At 40.7% G+C, this 22,559-nt stretch overlaps 1 non-coding gene across 1 annotated transcript; it reads left to right on the forward strand.

Moving 5' to 3' along the window:
• Window positions 1-22,101: 22,101 nt before the first annotated feature.
• On the forward strand, window positions 22,102-22,269 carry LOC114694801. Its single transcript, XR_003734758.1, has one exon. It is a non-coding gene; the product is annotated as a U1 spliceosomal RNA (small nuclear RNA).
• Window positions 22,270-22,559: the final 290 nt, after the last annotated feature.

The following is a 22,559-nucleotide window of genomic DNA, read 5'->3' on the forward strand; positions in this document are numbered from 1 at the left end:
TACATCATGTCCCAGTCTGCTTTCTGATGCCATGATATACACCACAACCAAAAGCAACTTGGGGATAAGAGGTTTTGCTTCATCTTCCAGCTGACAGTCCATCATTGAGGAGAGTCAGGGCAGAAACTTGAAGTAGAAACCATGGAGGAACACTGCCTACTGGCTTGCTCTTAGGCTCATGTTCAGCAACCTTCCCTTTGAAGCCCATGCCCATCTGCCTGGGGATGGCACAGTCAAATCTAATCAAGGCAGTCCCACAGGTAAGACTCCCTCAGGTAAAACTCTGAGCTGGCTGTGTCCAGTTGGGTGCTGAAGCTAACGAGGAGACACGGGAGATTTATAAGAGGGCACGTGTCCTGGCAATACTGGAGCAGAGTTGCTACGGAACCATTCCGATCACAAAATTCTGCAAAACCAGTATACTATGCTCTATCCATATAGTGCCTGCATTCAACAGTAAAACCATTTGGGGCAAGGCCCGTATCTGTTGGCCCTTTGTCTCAGAGCAGCATAGTATGTCTCTTGGCTCCTGGTCACAGCTTCCTAAAGTATCTTGGAGTAATGGCTGCATGAGACTTACAGTAGTGATGAAGCAAGGCTTCATCTCAAGATACTGTGTGTGTGAAATGTGCACTGACTTCAATATCTGAAATTCGTTGCTTGATATTATCTATGCCTATGCAGTTCAGCCATTGATGGATCTCTAAATGGATATGGGTAAAGTTAGAACAGTTTTGCAAGGTAGGAGCTATAAAGATGAAAAATAATTTGGCATGCAGGCTCAGTATCCAATAGCCAATGCTGCCTGATAACACAGAACATATTTATAATGAGAGTTTCCTGTAATTAAAGAAAAACTAACTGTAAAAGAGCAGAAAGAACAAATATTTCATTGCTGCTGCCTTTGGATCGATCAGAGAGAGTATTACAAAAATAAAGACTTAGCTATTTATTTTCAAATAAAAATAATCAAAGCAGATATTGCACCGCACAAGGGGGAAAGAGTCTGGCTCCATAGAGTGTCTAGTTGTGAAATCTCTGATGCATTCCCTCAGCTGGAAAGGGTACACTCATTTATCTGCTGGTAAATACTGCCAGAGGGGGAAGAAAGCAGAGTTATCCCCAGTTCAACCTTCACAGACAACAGCTACTTTCCTTGAAAAGTAAATAATCACCTTTGCTAAAAATCATAAATATTTCTTTTTTTTTTTTTTTTTTTTTTTTTTCGAGACAGGGTTTCTCTGTGTAGCTTTGCGCCTTTCCTGGCACTCACTTTGGAGACCAGGCTGGCCTTGAACTCACAGAGATCCGCCTACCTCTGCCTCCCAAGTGCTGGGATTAAAGGCGTGCACCACCACCGCCCGGCATAAATATTTCTTAAGAAAGAGTGTTAGTTAAATATTAAAATATGATGAGTATTTGTAATTTTTATTTCATAAATTTTCCTAGTACTATTTTGGAAATTAAAACACGAATTGCATGGAAAATACATCCTTGGTGTTTTAAGAGGGCAGGTCCACAGCATTGCGCATGTTCACATGGTTATGCAGTCACCACCACCCTCCTGCCTCAGAAAACCTTCATCTTCCCTCAGAGAAGCTGTCCCCAAAGAGCACTCACTTCCTGTTTCCTCTTCCACCTGGAATCTTTTCTCTGCCTCTACCTGCAGCATCCTTCTCCTGTGTATAAATTGACCTCTAACATCTCTACATATCTCACCCAAGCCTTCTTATCACTTGTTTACTTCCCTAACACAAAGTCTTCAGGGCAGATTCACTTGACCACACTCATCACCATTCCCTTCCTTTATGTGGATGTCATATTCCACTGTGTGTAGACCATTCTTCTGCCAGTTAACATGTGGATGACCTGAACTTTTCAGCTGTAGTGAATGAAAAAATATCTACCTAAGCTCTACTATGTTGAGTCCTATCCAATCACTGAATCATATGGCAATCCCATGTGCATGTGTTCCAATTATTCCACTTCTCATCAGCACTTGTTATTTTCCTTTATTTTATTATTTTAATAATAGTGTCCTGTGTGGGTGTGGTACCTTGATACTCAGTCTGTGTCATCTTCTGTCCGCATTTCATTTCTCATTTTCTCTCTTATTGACCTTTCCACCTGCCTTTCCTCATTTCTTACACTTGTTTAAGGTGAATACAAAAATCAATTTGTGATACAGGGAGTGCATTTGTTATATAGGAATAAAAGATGTAAAACAGGTGTAGCGGCAGATACCTTTAATTCCAGCACTCAGGAGGCTGAGGCAGACCAATCTCAGCCCAATCTTCATAGGGAGTTCAAGGACAGCCAGGGCTACACAGTGAGACACTGTTTCAGAAGAAGGAGGAGGAGGAGGAGGAGGAGGAGGAGGAGGGAGGGAGGGAGGGAGGGAGGGAGGAGGAAGGAAGGAAGGAAGGAAGGAAGGAAGGAAGGAAGGAAGGAAGGAAGGAAGGAAGGCTAAGAGGAATAGGAATGTCAAGAACCAACACTAACTATTTGGAAGACATTGAGGGAATCACTTTAAGAATTTTAAGCTCACCAGGTGGTGGTGGCACACTCCTTTAATCCCAGCACTTGGGAGGCAGAGCCAGGCAGATCTACAGAGCAAGATCCAGGACATGCACCAAAACTACACAGAGAAACCCTGTCTCGAAAAACAAACAAACAACAACAACAACAACAAAAAAGAACTTTAAGCTCAACCTTGGCTCCCCCCACCCCCACCCCAGTGCTTGGGGATTGGTTGTAGAGCCTGTAGAAAATTGGTAAAGCACTGAGCCATGCCCCAGCCCTGAACCTGATCTTCCTAGGCAATGTTTATTGTACGGCTCCTTTAGGACAGAAAGAAGAATATTCCAGTCTCCAACAGGACTCATATAGGGCTTTGAGGAAAACAATATAATATCCTACTTCTTCTTTCCTCTACTTTTGATGAGGTGAATGGGGTAATTTAGTAGGGGTCTAGACCCAGGGTTCTGTTGTGAGTTACTACAGGCTGACTCAGCAGCCTTGGCCAAGCTATCTCAGTTCCAAAGCTTCCATTCCTAGATTCATAAAATGAGATTAGGGGAACTCTCTTTGAGGTCACTTGGGTAGTTACCTAGAAAAGGTATTTTAGAAGCTGAAGAATTAGGTAGCAATCTTAAAAGTAATAGGAGTAAAGAAAAATAGATCCAAAACAATAATTCCATTTTTTTGTCATTATTGTCACTCATGGTCTATAAGACAACCACATTAACTATTCAAATCAGAACATAATCTAAAACCATACAGCAGTTTGTAATCTTTTGACACTCATAGAAACATCTGCATTCCCCAAATCTAACCCAGCTGTCGGTCATTTCAAACCTTGCCTGCAGAGGTTTGTAGAGATCGGGTGATCTCTGGGTAATCTGGAATTCTTAGTTAATATATTAGGGACCTTGAATAATTCTAGAAAATTAATAGGAATTTTTTCCCTCTATGGTGATGTAATCTTGGGACTCACATATCTTAAGCAAGCACTCTATTGCTGAGCTCCTCCCCAACCCCGAGTTACAGGAATTTAAAGGCAGGGAGGTTGTTCATTTATCAAGTACTTAGACAATGATTTTTTTTTTCTAACACAAGATTGCTCACAGTTAAATAAGAGTCCCTTTGCATAACCAGTGGTTAAAATAGTTCAGAAATATTTATGTTACTAATCAATAAGAGAACTTTCCACTGATTCCCACTTTGGTTTTTAAGTCATAAAATTCACCATCCTTTGATTTGTGCTACTTTCAGGGAACCATGATGTATTATTGTTTACCATTGTGGAATATTAGTTGAAAATGTGTTAGTCATTTATGCTGTAGAATATTTGTGTAATGATGCAAAGATGTGTTGTGTTCTTTCATGTTGTATTTGTTTAACTCCATGAAGCTGTGTTACTTTGCCTGCCTAAAACACCTGATTGGTCTAATAAAGAGCTGAATGGCCAAATAGCTAGATAGGAGAGGGATAGGTGGGGCTGCCAGGCAGAGAGAATAAATAGGAGGAGAAATCTAGAGAAAAAAGAAAGAGGAGCAAGAAAAGAAGAAGGAGAGGAGATGCCAGAGGCCAGCCACACAGCCACACAACCATACAACCACACAGCCACATAACCAGCCACAGAGTAAGAAAAAAAGAAAGATATACAGAATAAAGAAAGTAAAAAGCCCAGAGGCAAAATGTACTTAGAGAGAAATGGGATCATTTAAGTTAGAAAATCTGGCTAGAAACAAGCCAAGCTAAGGCCGGGCATTCATAAGTAACAATAAGTCTCCGTACATTTATTTGGGAGCTGGGTGGTGGGCCCCCAAAGAGTAAAATAAAGAACAACTACGATTTACAGACTAGGATTTAAGAGTGAGTTCAATAGTCCCAGCTCTACCCATTCCGTGCTTTTGTACATGCCATTTACTCTTTCTAACACTTCCTTCTCCAGCCTGGATTTCATAAGCATGAGAACTTAGCCCCGCCTCACCTGCCACAAACAGTAGTTGTGAGGTCACTATTTTGACTTAGCATGTTCTCCTTGTGGTCATTACTGACAATTCTGGGCAGTATTTGTCTTCTTGGGACCATTTTTGCTTTGCAGACACCCCTTGCATAGATACTAATAGCCACCCCCCTTGCCCCTCCCCCCATCGCTGTGTTTTCCATACAGGATACCTTTCTAAACAGTCAGGATAAGATAGTTTAATGTATTCTTAGCACACTGCTAAATAAACTAGTTGCTTTAGGTAACAGACCTGTTTTGCAAACTACTCAACCACATAGAGCTTCGATGGTTAAAAAAGGGGGTGCTGTGACCAGACCCCCTGATGATCATGGCTTCACTTCCCACCCTTTTGCCCTTAAAAAAAAAAATGTGAGTCATTGTGTGGTCCCACTCATTCAATTTAAATCTTTCCGCTGATATCATGAACTGGAGGTATTTTCTAAGATATAGAGAAATAATACTTTTTTTGGTAAAGTCTAGAAAAGTCAATAAAGGAAAATTATGAAGCACAAACCTATATTTACAGGAAGGGTTATACTCTGACATCCCACATAGAACAAGCATTAAATGGTTTTCTCTGGCTGTCAATTTCTCTTGGAATAAAAATCTCTGTAATCCATCATCCCGAAAACTCCTTAAATAACATCACCGATCGTCTGTTAGCCAGTAAAGGAGGCCACGCTGTCTTTTCTGTTTTCTTGTATTTTCAAGAGAGAATCTGAGTATTTCATGTTGATTGCTTGATTGGCTGCAGAGGGACTCTTTAAAAATACTAAAAGAAAAAAAAATCAGGAATCCAGTACAAATCAAACATAAGCTGCTATCCATCATGTGCTCGGGGCATTATGTGAGGTTTTTACTCAGAAAGATGTCATTAAAAGTTGCAGAAATTAATTGGTGCCATTGAATGTAATGGCCTTTCCTGCCATAGCTTCTCAAATGTAAAGAAAAATTATGGATAACGTAAATTCCTCCCGGGATTCTTATAGATGTTGGCTTTGTTCTGTTATTGTTTATTGCAAATGTTATTACCGTGATCTATGGCCCTATCACGCGGTGTCTACACTGCACTGCTACACAGCAGCCCACAACAGCGGAGGGTTTTACTCACCAGCAAAGACAGGGTTTGTTTCTGAATTCTTTGCCTTACATATTCCAGAAGTGTCTCAAGGTGTTCATTGTGTGTGTTTAAATTTTTATACAAAAACAGATTTGTTCTGATTGATTAAATATTGACTCACACCATTTTTAGAATAACTCTGAATCTTATTTAAGTTCAGGGTTTGTGCTCTGCCTTCCCAGAAGGTTTGAATTGGCGTGATAATGGCCATCGCCTTGTGTGAATCAATGCGTCCGGAGCTACCATCTTTCTCAATAACATCTGCTTAATTAGTAGTGGTTTAGAAATTTGACTCTTAATTAAGGAACAACTTTCTGTCAGTCACTTTGAAAAAGTTTAAGGAAAGGGAACTTTTTGTACACTAAATACTGTTTTGTTCCTGAAACCTTCATCTGCGTGCAACATAAGGTTAACCCTTTGTTTCCTGATGCCACCCTCTTCTGATTTTGTGAGTCTAGAAACTGGTGAAAAGGCACAGAATGTTCTCTGGAAACAAATGAATTAATATTAAAATTCTAGTTTCTCTGCCATTTTTTTTTGTTTGTTTGTTTTTTTGTTTTCGTGACATTTAGAGTCTTTCCCTATTCATCGGCTTATAACGCCACTTAAGAACCTTAACTAGTTCTAATCAGGTCAAATGTTGAAAAGTCTGTAAGAAAAAATTCAATTACTTTTAAGTCAAGATGGCTGCTTAGATTCACACACTCCCATGGCTCTCATCAAGACTGGAGAAAACGACTAGTCTCAGATTCTTGGTCACCTGAGCTATGTCAGGCATGGGTTCCATCTCCTACAGTGGACCTTAAATCCGATTATATAGTGGTTGATAACTCCCACAACTTTTGTGCCAGTATTGTACAAGCATATCATGCAGACGTCACCATTGGAAACCAAAGGGTTTGTAGCTGGGTTGGTGTTTAACTTTCTCCTCTGGTAGTGTGCAGAGTACCTCTAAGTACCATGAACACTAGTCAGTAGGGGTAAAGACTCTAGGTAGGCACCAACTCAACTTCTCCATGTTCAATGAGATATGTAGGTGTTGTCTTCTTCAGCAATAAGGCCTTACCATCAGATTGTGGAGAGCAACCAATGGCCTTGGAAAAGCCAAGGCTTTTTTTTTTTTTTTTTTTTTTTTTAGGAGACAGGGTTTCTCTGTGTAACTTTGCGCCTTTCCTGGATCTCACACTGTAGACCAGGCTGGCCTCGAACTCACAGAGATCTGCCTGGCTCTGCCTCCTGAGTGCTGGGATTAAAGGCGTGCGCCACCACCGCCCAGCCAAGCCAAGGCTTTTGTTGTCTTGTATCTGAGGTTGTTTGGTGGAGTTGTGGAGGACAGTTGTTGTTTTCCAAGATGAGAGTCTCATTACTCTGTTCTAGCAAGTGATCCTCCAGCCTCAGCCTGCTAAGTAGCTGGAACCACAGGCTCACGTCTCTACACCTGGTTGTTGATGGTATTTAACTTGCTAAATCTCATGGTATTTAGGAAGAATCTCAAAATCCTGAAAAACTTTATATATGTTGCCCTGAAAATATAAATATGAATATTTTTAAAATAGGGATCAGGAGGGGAAATTAGATGTGGTTTGTTGTTTTCAAGTCAAGAAACAAAAACCAGAGAGGAAAGTGTGAAAATATTAACAATCTGATAAGATGCAGCTTAAGAAGAAAAAACAAATAAAACCAACAACACCAAGTGTGTGTGGGGTGGGGATGGGGAATTTAATCTTAGGCTAATGAGAAATAAATATTCCAAACAATTTCCCTGTCTAATGGGCACCAACAAAATGGCGGCTGCATTCTACTAATTCTACTTGAGATTGCTAAAAAGGCAATAGCATCACACAGGTACGAGATAAAATATGAACCATCCTCAGAGGCCACTAGAAAGATCTTGGTGGAGCAATTGAAATGTGTGAAAACCTGAAACTAAGATTAGGCCTCAATTTTAAAACATAGCTTTCTAGATGGCACATTAGTTTTGCTTGTAAAACAGATAAAACTGATTATACCCTCGTTTATTATACTGAAAATACTGAGTATATTTTTTTCCTTTTTAAATTGCATTTAAGTGCGTGGGTGTAGGTATGGGTGTGTGTACGTGTGTGCGTGTGCGAGCCATAGGTCACGTGGACACAATTTATTACAGTCAGCTTTGTCTTTCTGCCTTGTGGGTCACAGAGAAAGAACTCGGGTACTCAGGCTTGCTGGCTAGCATCTTTACTGGTTGAGTCATTTCATACACCTTTGTGTTGTTTTTATTTTTATTTTTTTTTATTTTTTTTTTTTTTATTTATTTTTTATTTATTTATTTATTTATTTATTTATTATTTATTTTTGGTTCTCTGTATAGCTTTGCGCCTTTCCTGGAACTCACTCTGTAGACCAGGCTGGCCTCGACCTCAGAGATCCGCCTGCCTCTGCCTCCCGAGTGCTGGGATTAAAGGCGTGCGCCACAATAAATAAATAAGTAAATAAATAAATAAATAAATAAATAAATAAATAAATAAATAAATAAACAAAAAGCATCAGACACCAAAATTAACCAGACCCTATGACGATACAACTTAACGAACTTATACATAGTTGGAATTGGCATTTGAGATGGAATATGTGAAGCTTCACATTAAATCTTACACTTCCAACAGCTAATAAAGTTTATGTACTTTATTCCTTTAAATGGATGTGTTGATTATTTCACAACGTTCCACAGCAAGCAGAGACCCTTTGGATTCACCTTCACGCAACGTGACTTAGACGGTTGCTGCTCAGTCTGCATCTTCCTGTGCGTCCTCTCACGTGCGGTCTCCCTACTTCCTGTTTCTTATTCCTCCCACTTCCTGTGCAAGAGGGGCAGGACACAGCCTTGGCTCCTCCAGGAGGCGTTGCAGAGAACGCTTGAGGGTGGGTGAGCTGCGTTCTTGTCAATGCCCAGAGCTGTGTCCAGCATCTCTCTGTAGGAAGGTTCCACCGCAGGTCAGAGTAAAAAGGGAGGACTCTGCAACTCCAGGGGTCCATCTCCACCCACAGCAGCGCTGCAATAAACCTGTGCCCACTGCTGCTACCCAGGAGTTCTTTTGGTATCACGAGCTCAGGGAGGCTGCTGAATTATTCTCTACTCCATGTCCATCTGGGTAGCTCACAGGGAACTTTAGATAAGACACCCCTTCAAAGCCAAGCTTTGTGGTACAGGACACAATTTCAGCTATTTGATTGGCTGACGCGGGAGAATTGTTAAGTTCAAGGCCACCCTGGGCGACTTAGCAAGACCCAGATCTGTATCATGAAAGTATGAAAACAGCAGGGGGTGTGGATCAGTGGCAAAGCGTTTGCCAGCCATGCGTGGGACCTAACAGTCTCCACCACAGAGAAGCAACCTTTCCCATAAATAGTGAGAAACAGCCCTTATTTCTGTAAAATGACTTGACTTGGGACCAACTTGAGGCTTCCAAACCTGATAATGATGTGCGCAGTCATGCCCATGTCCATACCCCACGTCAGCACCTTCGCTGCCAGCCGGTTCCCCTGCTTGTCAATATTCCAGGGTTTTTGAAAGTTAAAATTCCAGCAAGGCGGATAGCCTATGAGACCCTGGCTGATCATGCAAATAAATAATCCTTTAAATTCTCAACAACGTGGTTTTCCCTTTAACTCTTGCTCGTCATAAAAATGACTAGCAAGCAATTCTGTGTCGATTCTGTTGCCGAGAACATCAGGAAAAAAAGTCCGGGGGCTGGGGAAAGACATTTATCTCTTTTTTAAAAGGTAGCTCGTTCTGTTTTCCTGGCAACACAAAGTCTTTAATCTTTAGCCCTTACTCTCCAGCAACGTGCCACTTCGCCACAGCCACTGCTGCTCTGTGAAGCTTTGAAAGGTCATGCCCAAGTCTCTGGTTCCTGCAAGGGCTCAAGATTGCTCCTGCTCTTTGATGTTTTCCCTGGAACAGGTCTGATAAGCACGTAGATGGCCTTGATAGATGAGTACAGGAGAGAGATAAGAATTCAGAGGTGTGGCCTGAGCCATGTCCTCACTCTTGGAGAAGTGAAGACCCTCTTATCTTTACTCTTGAATTACTTAACGGCCACAAATAAAATCTGACCCATCTTCAAAACATTTTCACGACTATTGTCTGAGACCCAAGTGCTTTACTCTGTCATTTTTTTTTTCTTATTTATGTTTTGTTGGGGGCTATTCTGTTCATTTTGTTGTTGAGAGAGTTTTTAATAAAAGATAACATTCCCTATTAAATATTGAAATTGTTTTTCTTTAATAGAAATGCTTTGTTACTGAAATAGCAAACAAACAAAAAATTGTCATCAGTGTGGGCACCAGGAATCTACTTTGCATGTGTAAAGTTCCGGCCTCAATCACACACATTTATCTTTCCCTCTAACTCTTCCCTGCCACAGGATGTTTATAGCTCTGGCCTCCTATTAGCATCCTTCACCTACATAAAAATATAGATCCTAACTTGAACCTGTCCCTTGAGTGTCCAGCATCCTTCTCCACCCTGCAGAAGGGAACATTCAAGCCCATCCTGACTCACCTTTGTGTCTGGCTAATATATTATTCTACCACAGAGCCTCAGGAGGGCATGTAACTAACTCAGAAGGACATGTGACTAAAGACAATGTTAATACGTGTGCCTCTGAATGCCACACCCCATTCCATAGTCCCTCTCTCTTCTAGCTCTTGCAGTACATGCTATTCCCTCTTCTGTGAAAGGTGTTGGCTTTTCTTGACTGTAATGTTAAATCCTTCCACATTCTCTAGAGCAATAGGGAGGAGAGCATCCGTCCTGGGGTCTTCAGATACAGTTCAGATTTGGACTCAATTGTTATCTGTGTGTCTGAGAAGAATATCTAATCTGTCTAAAATCTGATGTTCTCATCTGTTAGTGACGATAGAAACAATTCCCTGTAGACTGTTCTGTAAAACAGCAAAGTCCCTCTAACAGCACCCAGCACATAGTATTCTTTCATCAACAGGAGGTCCCCCATTTCATAAACACTGCATTGCAATGACTCCCGCAAAGGAGTAAAACATCACATGTATAATAAAATATTACATGTACAATAAAACACAATAAAAATGTACATTACATATATAGCAAATTGGACACTTAGAACATTGAAGGAAACAATATGTTTATCTTTTTCTTGTCTGTCATCTCATACCTTTCAAAGGAGTTGGGGAATAGGAAGGAAAGCAGGCAAGCTTCATGTACCTCGTGGATTTATTTTGTTGGGAGCCTGGCCTCTAATGCCTGAGCCATCTTCCCAGCCCAAGCTCCATGTCAGTCTATTGGCTTCTACTGTCTTGTGAGGTGCACTTACTACGGATGTATCAGCCAATGTGTGACCCTGCAAAGTAAAGGTCCACTAAGAAAGACAAATTCTGTGTCAAAAATTTCTCCCTGCCACAAGTATTTCTCAAGCGATAAATGCCTCCTATGTGGAAATGCTCTTGCTTTGCTTGGCTTTGCCTGTGGGTGATCAACACCCCACCCATCCCCTAGACCACACACCTCTGGAAGCTCCGGCCATTATCTGCTCCATTTCCCCCAGAGTTTCAGACGTAGTGATCTGTGTACACAGTGACTTGTTCAGTGCTCATCACTCCTCTAAAAAAGAGGCAAAGAAAGTTAGCCTGTCGCCGCCCAAGTCCAAGCCTGTATCTGTAGGAGTGACTCTTCAAATCAGGAGAGAGTCGAGTTTGGACCTTCTGAAGCTGTGTCTTTCTTCTGAATTATTTCTTGGCTTTGTCCTCTAGGTTTAGGAAGCCCCCAACTCCCACCCTGCTCTTGACCGTATTGTCCATTGTGTCCTTAAGAGTATCTTTTACCCTTTCTATCACCTCAACACCCTGTATCCAAGTCTCTCGTTTGATGGATTATTTCAAATTCCCTTAGTTCTAACATTTCATAACAAATATGAAAATCCATCTTGTGCATTGGAAGGACACTGTTAAGTGTGGCCTGAGCAGGGGCCCTTACCTGCTACCAGAGAATCATATTAGACACTTCTGTAGCAGGCAGTAAGCAAGCACTGGGATTTCTACAGACCACAGGGCTGTGGATATTTTCTCCCTCTTAGGCAAGCAATGGAAATGGAGCCTGCCTTCTGCATCTACTAACTTTTACCCCACACTTGTTGACAAGACCACCCAGCTTGTCTCTGGCATCAGTTAACAGCTCAAATCCAGAATCTTCTCTCTAATAGCTATGGAGAGAATCAGCAAAGTCAGTCTTATTCTGTGTTCAGAGAAAAAAATAGCTAAAATACCATAATCATAATCATCCTGGTTTAATGTATTTTCTAATGTGGAGAAGCATATGATTAAAAGCCAGTCTCCCTGGACTCCCTGATTCCTGCTAAGTAAAAAGTGATATGACCAGAACTCAGCAGGTTTTGGCACATAGCTGCTTTATTATAGCGTTTTTCTTTTGAATCAAAGAACTTAGTCTTTTCTGTGTATGCATTAAATTTTTTTCATTAATTAAATTTGGGAGAACATATTCTCTTATGTCTATAATATTTATTTGTGTGTGTGTGTGTGTGTGTGTGTGTGTGTGTGTGTGTGTGTGTGTTTGTATGCCCATGTAAGTACAGGTGCTAATAGAAGCCAGAAGAAAGCATCTGATCCCTGGAGCTGACCTGAGTACTGGGAATTGAACTTAGGTCCTCTGGAAGGATAGCAAGCATTCTTAACTACTGAGCCACCTCTCCAGCCCTGGGACCACATCCTCACTGTGCCACTCGACATGTTCTGAGGTCTTCTTCAAGTGGCCAGATTTTGTCTCTGTTTTAAACTACCATTCCTGCTCTCCCTATAAAATAACCACTTCTCAGCACGCCTTCTTTGTTTTAATGTAAAACATTGCTGGGTTCTTTACCTTTAAAAAGTCTATATCTCTCCATTTTAAATTGATCAGGCAGTATGGTATGCAAATAAAATATTGTATATAATACCAGGCTCTAATTTGGAAAAAAAAAAAAGGGGCACATCTTGCAAGATAGCAAGAAAATAAGTGCACAGACAGAGCAAAACTGGTATAAAAATGGTATCTTTCGGGATGGAAAAAGAAAGCATTTTGTACCCATAATTATTCAGATTTCTTTAGTCCTTCAAACCAAGATTTGTTTACTAGAGGCACCACAATTTAGTGAGACAAATTAGACTAAACTTTTTATCTCGGGTGGTTTGCACACGCACTGATTGAACTAGTATTTCTTCCAAAGATTGCCTGGGAAGATAAATGAGCAGGAGGAGCAATTAGAGTGAGGAAAAACTAAAGATTGGCTGACGTGATTTAAGTTTACCACCGAAGCAGTTTGTCATTTTGTCTCTATAATCTCTATCAGAATTGACTAAAACAGTAAACATAAATCATTAGACTAATTTATTTCACTACACTGTGGTGTAGGAAAAGAATATTTTTACCTTTTTTTTTTCTGAGACACTTTGGTGATCCAGGCAGCTACTTTGAACTTCTTTTAATTTATTTATCTGTTGGGAGAAAACAGCCCAAGAGAATCAAAGATGAGAACCCTGAGTTCTTCAAAAAACAATATTTCTTGGTGTCAAAACAAGTTATTTTTATTACCCTAGGCTAAAATAACTATGGGTTATGCATTAAAAGACACTCAACATTGATTGCAATTTTTTTTTTTATAGAAGCAAGAGTTAATTCCTAAGGTGGAGATGTGCTCTAAATGCACTGCTAAAAGTGATTCTTCACACCCTGCTTAATAAGCTTTTCTGTTTCTTCTCTGACCACAGAAAGGCAAGATGCCGTACATTTTCTGAGCGTACTTTCTGGACCATCAACACCTTGGAAAATGAGGGCCAAACCATTGCTCATTCACCAAACAGCGCCATCAACAGGCCCTTTAGTTCAAGACTCTACTGGCTCCAGTGAGTAAGAAGCCACCGGGGCAGAGGCCACAGCTCAGTGGAATAACACATGCTTGGCATGCAAGTCCCTCAGGTTGATCCCCAGACACACACACACACACACACACACACACACACACACACACACACACACACAAAGGGAGTCTTTGACTAATCCTTGAATGCACACACATAAATACACATACATGTGCCCATATATGTTTAGGTATATGTGACATACTCACATATAAATGTCTATTCCAGCTCAAATTAAGATGATTGAAATTAAGATAACCACAATTTTATTTGCTGTTTCAAAGAGTCTCAAGGCTATAAAAAATGTAGGAAAGCATATAAAAATATTTTTTGAGCATCCTATCCTTTAAACGCTTTATATAAGAGGAACAGTCAGGTGGGTTCCAAAATATTGAACCACCATCTTCCTCTTCCTTTTTGTTCTTCTCTCCCTTATCCTCCCTCTTCTTTATCTTGTTCGGTGGGGCGGTGGGTATTGAACTCAGCCTCGTACATTTAAAACACTCTACTACTGAGCTTATATCTCCATTCCCAAAATGTTAAACTACTTATGTTAAGGTACAGTTTTAGGATGGACTATAAGATGTAACAATGAAGGATGATAACCATGGCAGACAACATAACACAGGATGTAGTAGCGCATCCTTGGCTGGTTTTAACAGGCAGGCTAAGAAAGGGCTGGAGATTTTACACAGCTGTTATGAGGTAGCAGCTAAGATAGGTCTCAAAGTATAAGGACAATTTCTGCAGGTAGTCCTCGTGCTCTGAGACAAAAGCAGAGTGGAAATAATGGCAGAGGAAGAGACGCTTAAGACACTGTTAGGAAATGGGGGTGGGCATTGGTTATACCGGGGCTCAAGTGATTTCTTAAAAGTATACTCCAACAAGCCTGACATAGCAGTGTATGTCTGTAATCCTAGCACTAGGGATGCTGAGACAGGAGAAAGGTGGATTCAAGACCAGCCTGGGCTATGTATTAGATCTGAAGATAACCTGGGTTACATAGAAAGACATTGTCTCAAAAATAAAAGTCTGTGTGTGTGTGTGTGTGTGTGTGTGTGTGTGTGTGTGATGTGGTGTGTGTCTGTGTGTGTGTGTGTGTGTGTATGTGTGTGGTGTGTGTATGTGTGTGGTGTGTGTGGTATGTATATATGTGTGAGGTGTGTATGGTGTGTGTAGTGTGTGTGCGTGTATGTAATGTGTATGTGTGGTGTGGTGTGTGTGTGCATGTGTATATGTGTAGTGTATGTATGTGTTGTGTACTCACCAACACTCTACTCTGCAAAGGAGACCATCCATCGACAGAGAAGAATGGCACCCTAAAGAATGGAAAACAATACTTGCTACCCATTCATCTCATGAGTACAAGGAGCAAATACCCAAAGTGCAAAGGGAACTCTTACAACCCAACAGCAAAACATGACAACAAACAAAGGATTTGAATAGGTATTTCTCTCAAGACATACAAAAGACAAAGGGTATCTGAGGTGATAGACAACATCACTAATCTTCAAGGAGATGCAAATCAAAATCACAAGGAGCTAACATCACACTTGATGGGCTAGCCATTTTCTAGGATATGAGGATGTAGAAAAATACTGGAACACTCACTTACTGTGCATGCGAATGTAAAGTAGGGCAGTCACTTTGGAAAGCGGCTGGTAATTTTCCATAAAAATAAAACCAGGACAATTCAACTCTGTTCCTGTTTATATAGAAGAGATACATGTCCTCTTAGGGTCAGTGCAACAATATTTACAATATAGAAATGATCTAAATGTCAACAGATGAGCAGATATTGGAACGTGATTTACATGTATACTAGAATAATATCCACTTAGGCCCCAGGTGGAGCTCCAGGAGTCCAATTGGTGAGAAAGAAGAGGGATTGTGTGAGGGAGAATTGTTGAGACCAAGCTTGGAAAAAGCACAGGGACAAATAGCCAAACGAATGGAAACACATGAACTATGAACCAATAGCTGAGGAGCCCCCAACTGGATCAGGCCCTCTGGATAAGTGAGACAGTTGATTAGCTTGAATTGTTTGGGAGGCATCCAGGCAGTGGGACCAGGACCTGTCCTCAGTCAGGACCTGTCCTCAGTGCATGAGCTGGCTGTTTGGAACCTGGGGCTTATGCAGGGACACTTAGCTCAGCCTGGAAGGAGCTGAATTCAGCCTGAGCTGAATCTACCAGGTTGAACTCAATCCCCAGGGAAGTCTTTGCCTTGGACGAGATGGGAATGGGGGGTGGGCTGGGGGGAAGTGGGGAAGGACAAGGGAATCCGTGGCTGATATGTAAAATTAAATTAAATTATAAAATAAAAAAATAATAGAAGCTAACAATAGTAAAAAAAAAAAAAAGTATCCACTCATTAAAAAAGATTAAAAAAGAAATCCTGCCATATGAGGCAACGACAGAGATGAACCTTGAAATCATTATGCCAAGAGATAAGCCAGCCATAAAAGTCCAGGATCCCATTATTCTATTTAGGTTCTGAGGATTCGTAAGAGTCATATTCATATAATCAAACAACGCAATGATAGCTGGTCTTAGATAGGGAAAAGTGCAGTGTGAGTAGATTCCAAAGAATAAGTTCGTATAACACCATGTTTATAACTGACAACACTATACCATGCTCCTGAAATTTGTTAAGAGCATGGATCTCATGGTATTTGCTCTTATTACACAAAGAAGCAGATTGTAATATTATAATAAAATGGTGGTTAAGTTCTTGCATCACTAAATCTTAGGTGCAGTGTGATAGCTATTCTTAGTTGTCAACTTGATCATATCTGGAATGAACTACAATTCAAAAATGGAGGATACACCTGTGATCCAGATCTTGAAGTGGGAAGACACACCTTTAATCTGAGCTACACCTTCTGCTAGACACCTATACAAGGACATGGGAAAAGAAAGGTTTTATTCTTCTTTGCCTGCTCACCCTCACCTTGACAGCATGTCCTTTCCTTCTCTGCCATGAGAGCCTACTTCTTTGGGATTCCAGCACATACAGAAGACCAGCTGAGATACCCAGCCTTGTGGGACTGAGCAACTACTAGGTTCTTGGACTTTCCATTCAGAGCTAGCCATTGTTGAATTAGTTGGACTGCAGCCTGTAAGCCATTCCAATAATTCCCTTTTAATATATAAAAGGGAACTCATTCCATAAGTTCCATGGCTCTAGATAGCCCTGGCTAATACACAGCTAAAATGACAAGCAGAAGTAAAACTGTAGCTTTAAATAAGTTGAATAAAAAATGGCATTTGGACACTCTGGTTGATAGTAAAATGCTTCATCATTTTCAAGTAAGTTCACTGAGCACCTAAGAAAATAAACTGAAAAAATATTGGTTAACTTACCAATTTTAGGATAACTAAATATAGGGAGAATATTCAAAACTACTTTTTATAATTCAGAAATAATAATCAGAAGATGCACTAGAAAAAAAATGCATTTACCATATCAAGAAAAACCAAATTCCAATAGCAAAGCTATAAAGTCTCAGAAAAAAAAAAAAAAAAAAAAAAAAAAAACCAAACACCCTAAACTTCACTGAGATCTTTAAGACAAGGCCTTGGCCTCATGAGAGGGCTCAGCAGGAAAAGCCTCCTGCCTAGCAAGACTGATGGCCTGAGTTCAATCCCCAGGACCAACATACAGAGGCAAGGAGAGACTTGACTTCACAAAGTTGCCCTGTGTCCTCCACCCACCCATCCATATGTGCATGACATACATGTACACACACACACACACACACACACACACACACACACACACACACACGCAGAGGAATAATAAACAATCTTTCTAAATTTTATTTTGTATGGATGGGTGTTTTGTCTGCACATATATCTGTGCACCGTGTATGTGCCTGATGTCCACAGAGGGCAGAAGAGGACATCAGATACCCTGGAACTGGAGTTACAAGCAGCTGTGAGCTGCCATATAGATGATGGGAACCAATCCCGGGTCTTCTGCAAGAGCAGCCAGTGCTCTTAAGCGCAAAAGTCATCTCTCCAGCCTCACAACTAAAAATAAAAAATAAAAATAACAAATACCAATTGTTTGAAAGCCTATGTTCCTAATTGCTAGACTGAATGCAAGGGAATACAGTGAGGACATTTTAAATCATTAGATAGTATGTTCTTAATGTCATTAATTTGGTAAATGAGGAAATCTCTGAAAAAAAAAAGAAAGTCATTTATGATCTCATTGACTACAGAGTACTATTTAATATTTTAATTTCAATCAGAGGAAATAGCCTGTCAAGTGTTCATCTTTGCTTTTCATATCTTCACCTGTAGACATACAGAGTTTTATGTTACCATTTTCTTATCTTTAAGAATAAATATCATGGAATGGATCTAGGTACATTTCTCAACCTTTCTTACGAATGGTCTAATAAATAATATCATTAAACTACTCAAAACAAATTAAAAAAAAAAACAAGACCTGAAAATGAAACCACATGCAGTTTTTCAAGGACATATGAATCAGCAGATAAAGAATCATGTGGCCCAAGCCTGATGACCTGAGTTCTACCTCAAGATCCCACATAAACAGAGAGAAAACTGACTTCACAGAGCTGTCTTCTGACCTCCACACACATACACACACCATGGCACACATACATCACACACAGAGAGACACACAATGACAATAAACCTAAAATAAGATAAAATAATTTTAAAGAAAGAACATAAAATAGAAGCCATATTTTGAGATGGGAAAGTTAAATATGGCAGAGGTGTTACTAGGACTAGGGAACTCAATTTAACCAACAGAGTAACCGCATTAAACCTCCACAACAGGTCAGAGAGAACCGGAAGAAGAGCAAAGAGAAGCGAAAACAAAACATGCCTCTTTATTCACATCCAAATTTAGAGCTCAAAGAAGTCAGCTAAGAAAGTGAACAATAGTTCATTCAACAACATCTGAGCAGACTTTGATGGGTGAGAGGATGAGAGGAAGGTTTCTGTAGCACATCCTTGTAGTGGGTAGCCATTCCAGCTTCGATCTGGAAGTTCCAACCCCCATTAAGGCTTCGGTAACTGTCACGCCTACAAGGCGGGGCCAAGAGAGGACCCTGAAGACCTGAGATTCGGATGCGCAGGCTCTCTTGGTTCCAGGACCCTGGACGCTGGAGGAAGACTGAGCAGAGTTCTCCAGAGAACACCGCCGGACTGCGCTATGCCTTTCCCAGACCCTGCAACCTACCTATCCCTTCATTTGTAAGTTACACCACTAAATAAACCTCCCTTTTAACTACATGAAGTAGCCTTAATAATTTCACCAATATCTGGCACCCAACATGGGACAAATTGCAAAGACCTGAGTGGCTCCCACCCTCAGCTTCCTCCCCGGCTGGCAGGCACTTGAAGCTGCAGGTTACCGCCTACAGAGTTCCTAAAACCAGGAAAAACCTACATAGTTCCATTCCTGAAAAGGAGCTAATCTGGTCTCAGTTCTGCGGCAAGTTTAGCACGCAGACCAGCGAAACCACTGTGAGTGGGGTGTTCACCCTCCTCCCTGAGTGCCAGCTCCCCACCCTAGCCGGAGGCTAGGGGTGCCAGTGGCTGTTTACCTGGTGGCCAACCTGGAAGCAGCAGGCCAGTGGACTTCTAGGCAGTCTCATCCTCCTAAACATTCCACAGTCCCACAAAACAGGGCCTCCTACTGTGAATCTGCTGAGAACATTCCAGATTTAAACAAAGAGGAATGTGACTACCAGAAAGATGAGCAACTAGTACCAAAGCACAAAATTCCAGAGCCAGTGATGTAGCTGAATCCCTAATACTTATTGCCAAATTCACACTTATCCCCTATCAAATTCATCCTAATTATATCTAAGATGAACATGGGATGGGGATATGAGTCCACCGATAGTTAACCCTAATTCCTATCATGTCCAAGTTTCCCTGATCATCACCAAGGCCAAATGCTGCATCTGCAGATAGAGTAAGCACAAAGACTCTTCACCTACCGAAATCGTTCAGAAATGCGAGTCCTAGCCAGAGGTGCATAGAACAAAGAGCAATACTTACCTTTGGATTATTGAATCCCAAATGATTGCAATTGAAATTGAAACAATGATGAAATGAGCTTCACGGTCTTGAGTTTCTTCTTATCTACTTGAGGCCACAGGGTAAAAATAAATCCTAAAGAAAAGAGGAGTAATACCACCAACAGGAACTTTACGGACTATGTGGAACCCTGGCATATGACCAATAGATCTTAAAAATTCTGTCATTAATTCTTATGAATTAATTTCTTATTTTGTCTTATGGAAACTATGACCAAGGATGCCCTCAGAAGTCTTCCTTTCTGAGTCTGCTGCTTCTTCCTTACCTAGTAAGTACCCTCCTATATTATGAGTAAGCTAAGACTCTCTATTTTGAGCCTGTTAGTCTTAGTCTCAGCCTATCAACCCTGTGGTTGTGTACAAAACACTAAGGAGGCCAATAAAACAAGAAACCTTAACTTTTGAAAGTTACAAACCCTTGTGGGAACCTGATGGGAGCCAAGGACGCCAGTCCTTGGAAACACACCCATGCGTTTATCACATTCACAGGACGCACATGTCAAGCTAGAATGTCGTCATTTCCTAAACTGGGATATTATACTTACTTTATAAAAAGTTCTTTGTTTCATGAGTTGCTGGTGTTTTTTTATGAATGAAGTGGTTTCTCTTTTTACATGTTGCCCTGGTGAGATTGTGCTATAGTGTTTAAAAATAAGACTCTATAAGACCTAATCCTAGAGAAAGAATGTGGTGTCTTTATTTGTAGGCTTCTGTGTTTTTACTGCATAATTTTCTCATGAATTTTCTATCATTCCACTATAATTTCTTCTATATCATTTAAGCCATCAATCTAGTTTCTAGATGCTGCTGATTATCTCTAATGAGGGAAGGAATTATCAGATGCTTAGTTGAATGCAGTCCCTAACATGAAGATTATCATCCATCCTTAGCTGGAGCGATTATCGTCACCTACACAGCATTATCGCACTTTTTAATGTGTGGCTTGACTGGGGCATTTTGTTTGTGTTGCTGCTAGGTCCCTCCCATGTTCTTGCCAATGTACAGCTCTACTATTTAGTATCTCAAAGTTTAACAAAGGAAAGGTTTTGATAAAATCTCTTTCTGATCATGGCAAAATATATACGGTTCCAACAACCATCTCAGTAAGGCAAAAGCATTGCTAAGGCCAAGCCAACAATTGAGTTAGGGTGATTTTTTTTTTTATTATCAAAATTTTCAGTCGTCCCCGAAATAAGGTTATTTATGGCAGCCATTCTCAATGCAACCCCAACACTCCAAAGGGGGAAATCGATGCCTACAGTGGCAATCCTCAACTAGCTGGAAGATTGGGAAACAGATGTCATGACCCATAGCCAATCCCAGTCTCAAGCTAAGTACTTTCCTATGATCCATACCACATTGTGAGGAGGAAGTTAGGATGGTAAGTGATCATAGAAGAAAGCTCACTCTGTTGCTATGCCAATACATGAGTAAAAGAGCCAGAGTAGTTCTTCATTTGTGTCAGAAAATACATATGACAGAGAAGGAAAGCATAACTCTTTCAAAAAAGAAAACCAGTGGTTTAGACATGGGAAATCGATGGCACTTAATTTGATAGTGCATCGTGTTGGTGGGCATGATTTCTCGTGTCTGTGATCTCAAGACTTTCAAAACGGAAGCAGGAGGATTGTAAGTTTGAGGCAAGTGTGGGCTTTGAAGCAAGACTCTGACTCAAAAAAATATATAAATGGCTATGGATATAGATCAGTGGTAGAATGTGTTCTTAGCATGCCCAAGATGTCATGTTTGACTCAGAACTGGAAGGGAAAAATGTCTTTTAAATTATGAAGTAGTTTTTGTTTTGTTTTGTTTTGTTTTTTTGAGTCAAGGAATGTATGTGTACCTTTGGAAGTTAGCCAGATTTACAAAAACTCTGAACTGAAATAAACATTAAGTCACCATTAACACATACTTAAAAGGGGGCTGGAGAGATGGCTCAGTGGATTAGAACGCGTGCTGATCTTCCAAAGGACCAGCACCCACATCTGTAGCTCACAACCTGCAAGTGTGTGCATGCACCTGCACAATAAAATAAAGTAAATCTTTTTTAAAAGCACCATTCCTGGGAAGTGGTACACAGGCCTATACCTGGAAAAATTAGATTGTCTCTCAAAAATGATGCCATCTTTGAAAGCAGGATATAACTTAATTACCCAGTTATTTGGTAACATGTCAGGCATGAGGAGATGATAAATGGGAACTGAGAGGAAAAATTGATCAGTTCCTGTCTCCATTTTAGCTACTGGAAAACTTGAGCTCAAATTTATGAGTCACCTCTGTCAAGAAGACAGGATTTCACAGTACCATATTTTCCTGTTTTTCTTGCTTAAATCTTCAAAAATCTTATCCTGTTTATTATATCTGTTATTGCAAAGAATCTTTAATCACTTGTAAGGATCATAAATACCTATGCTCATCTGCCTCTGTTTGGGGTAAAAAATGTGCGAAGATATACTTACCTGGCAGGGGAGATACCATGATCACGAAGGTGGTTTTCCCAGGGCGAGCGAGTCTTATCCATTGCACTCCGGATGTGCTGACCCCTGCGATTTCCCCAAATGCGGGAAACTCGACTGCATAATTTGTGGTAGTGGGGGACTGCGTTCGCGCTCTCCCCTGAATAAAAAAAAAAAAAAAAATGTGCGAAGAGCAGGCAGGAATGCTTGGGCAGGATGAGTCTCCAGTGCCTGGTGTCATTTAGGACCTTGATTTCAGGGCCAGAACCATTAAATAACTACCTCCCTAACACCTCCCCCTGTCACACACACACACACACACACACACACACACACACACAACACACACCCCTCCCTAGCCCCGTCTTCTTAAGTACCCTTCTGACCTCAGTCCCATGACTCAATAGGAGAGACCAGGTTGACCAGTAGACATGAATGCTGTTACACTTCACC

This window comes from Peromyscus leucopus, chromosome 19, assembly GCF_004664715.2.
Source record: "Peromyscus leucopus breed LL Stock chromosome 19, UCI_PerLeu_2.1, whole genome shotgun sequence".
NCBI lineage: Eukaryota > Metazoa > Chordata > Mammalia > Rodentia > Cricetidae > Peromyscus > Peromyscus leucopus.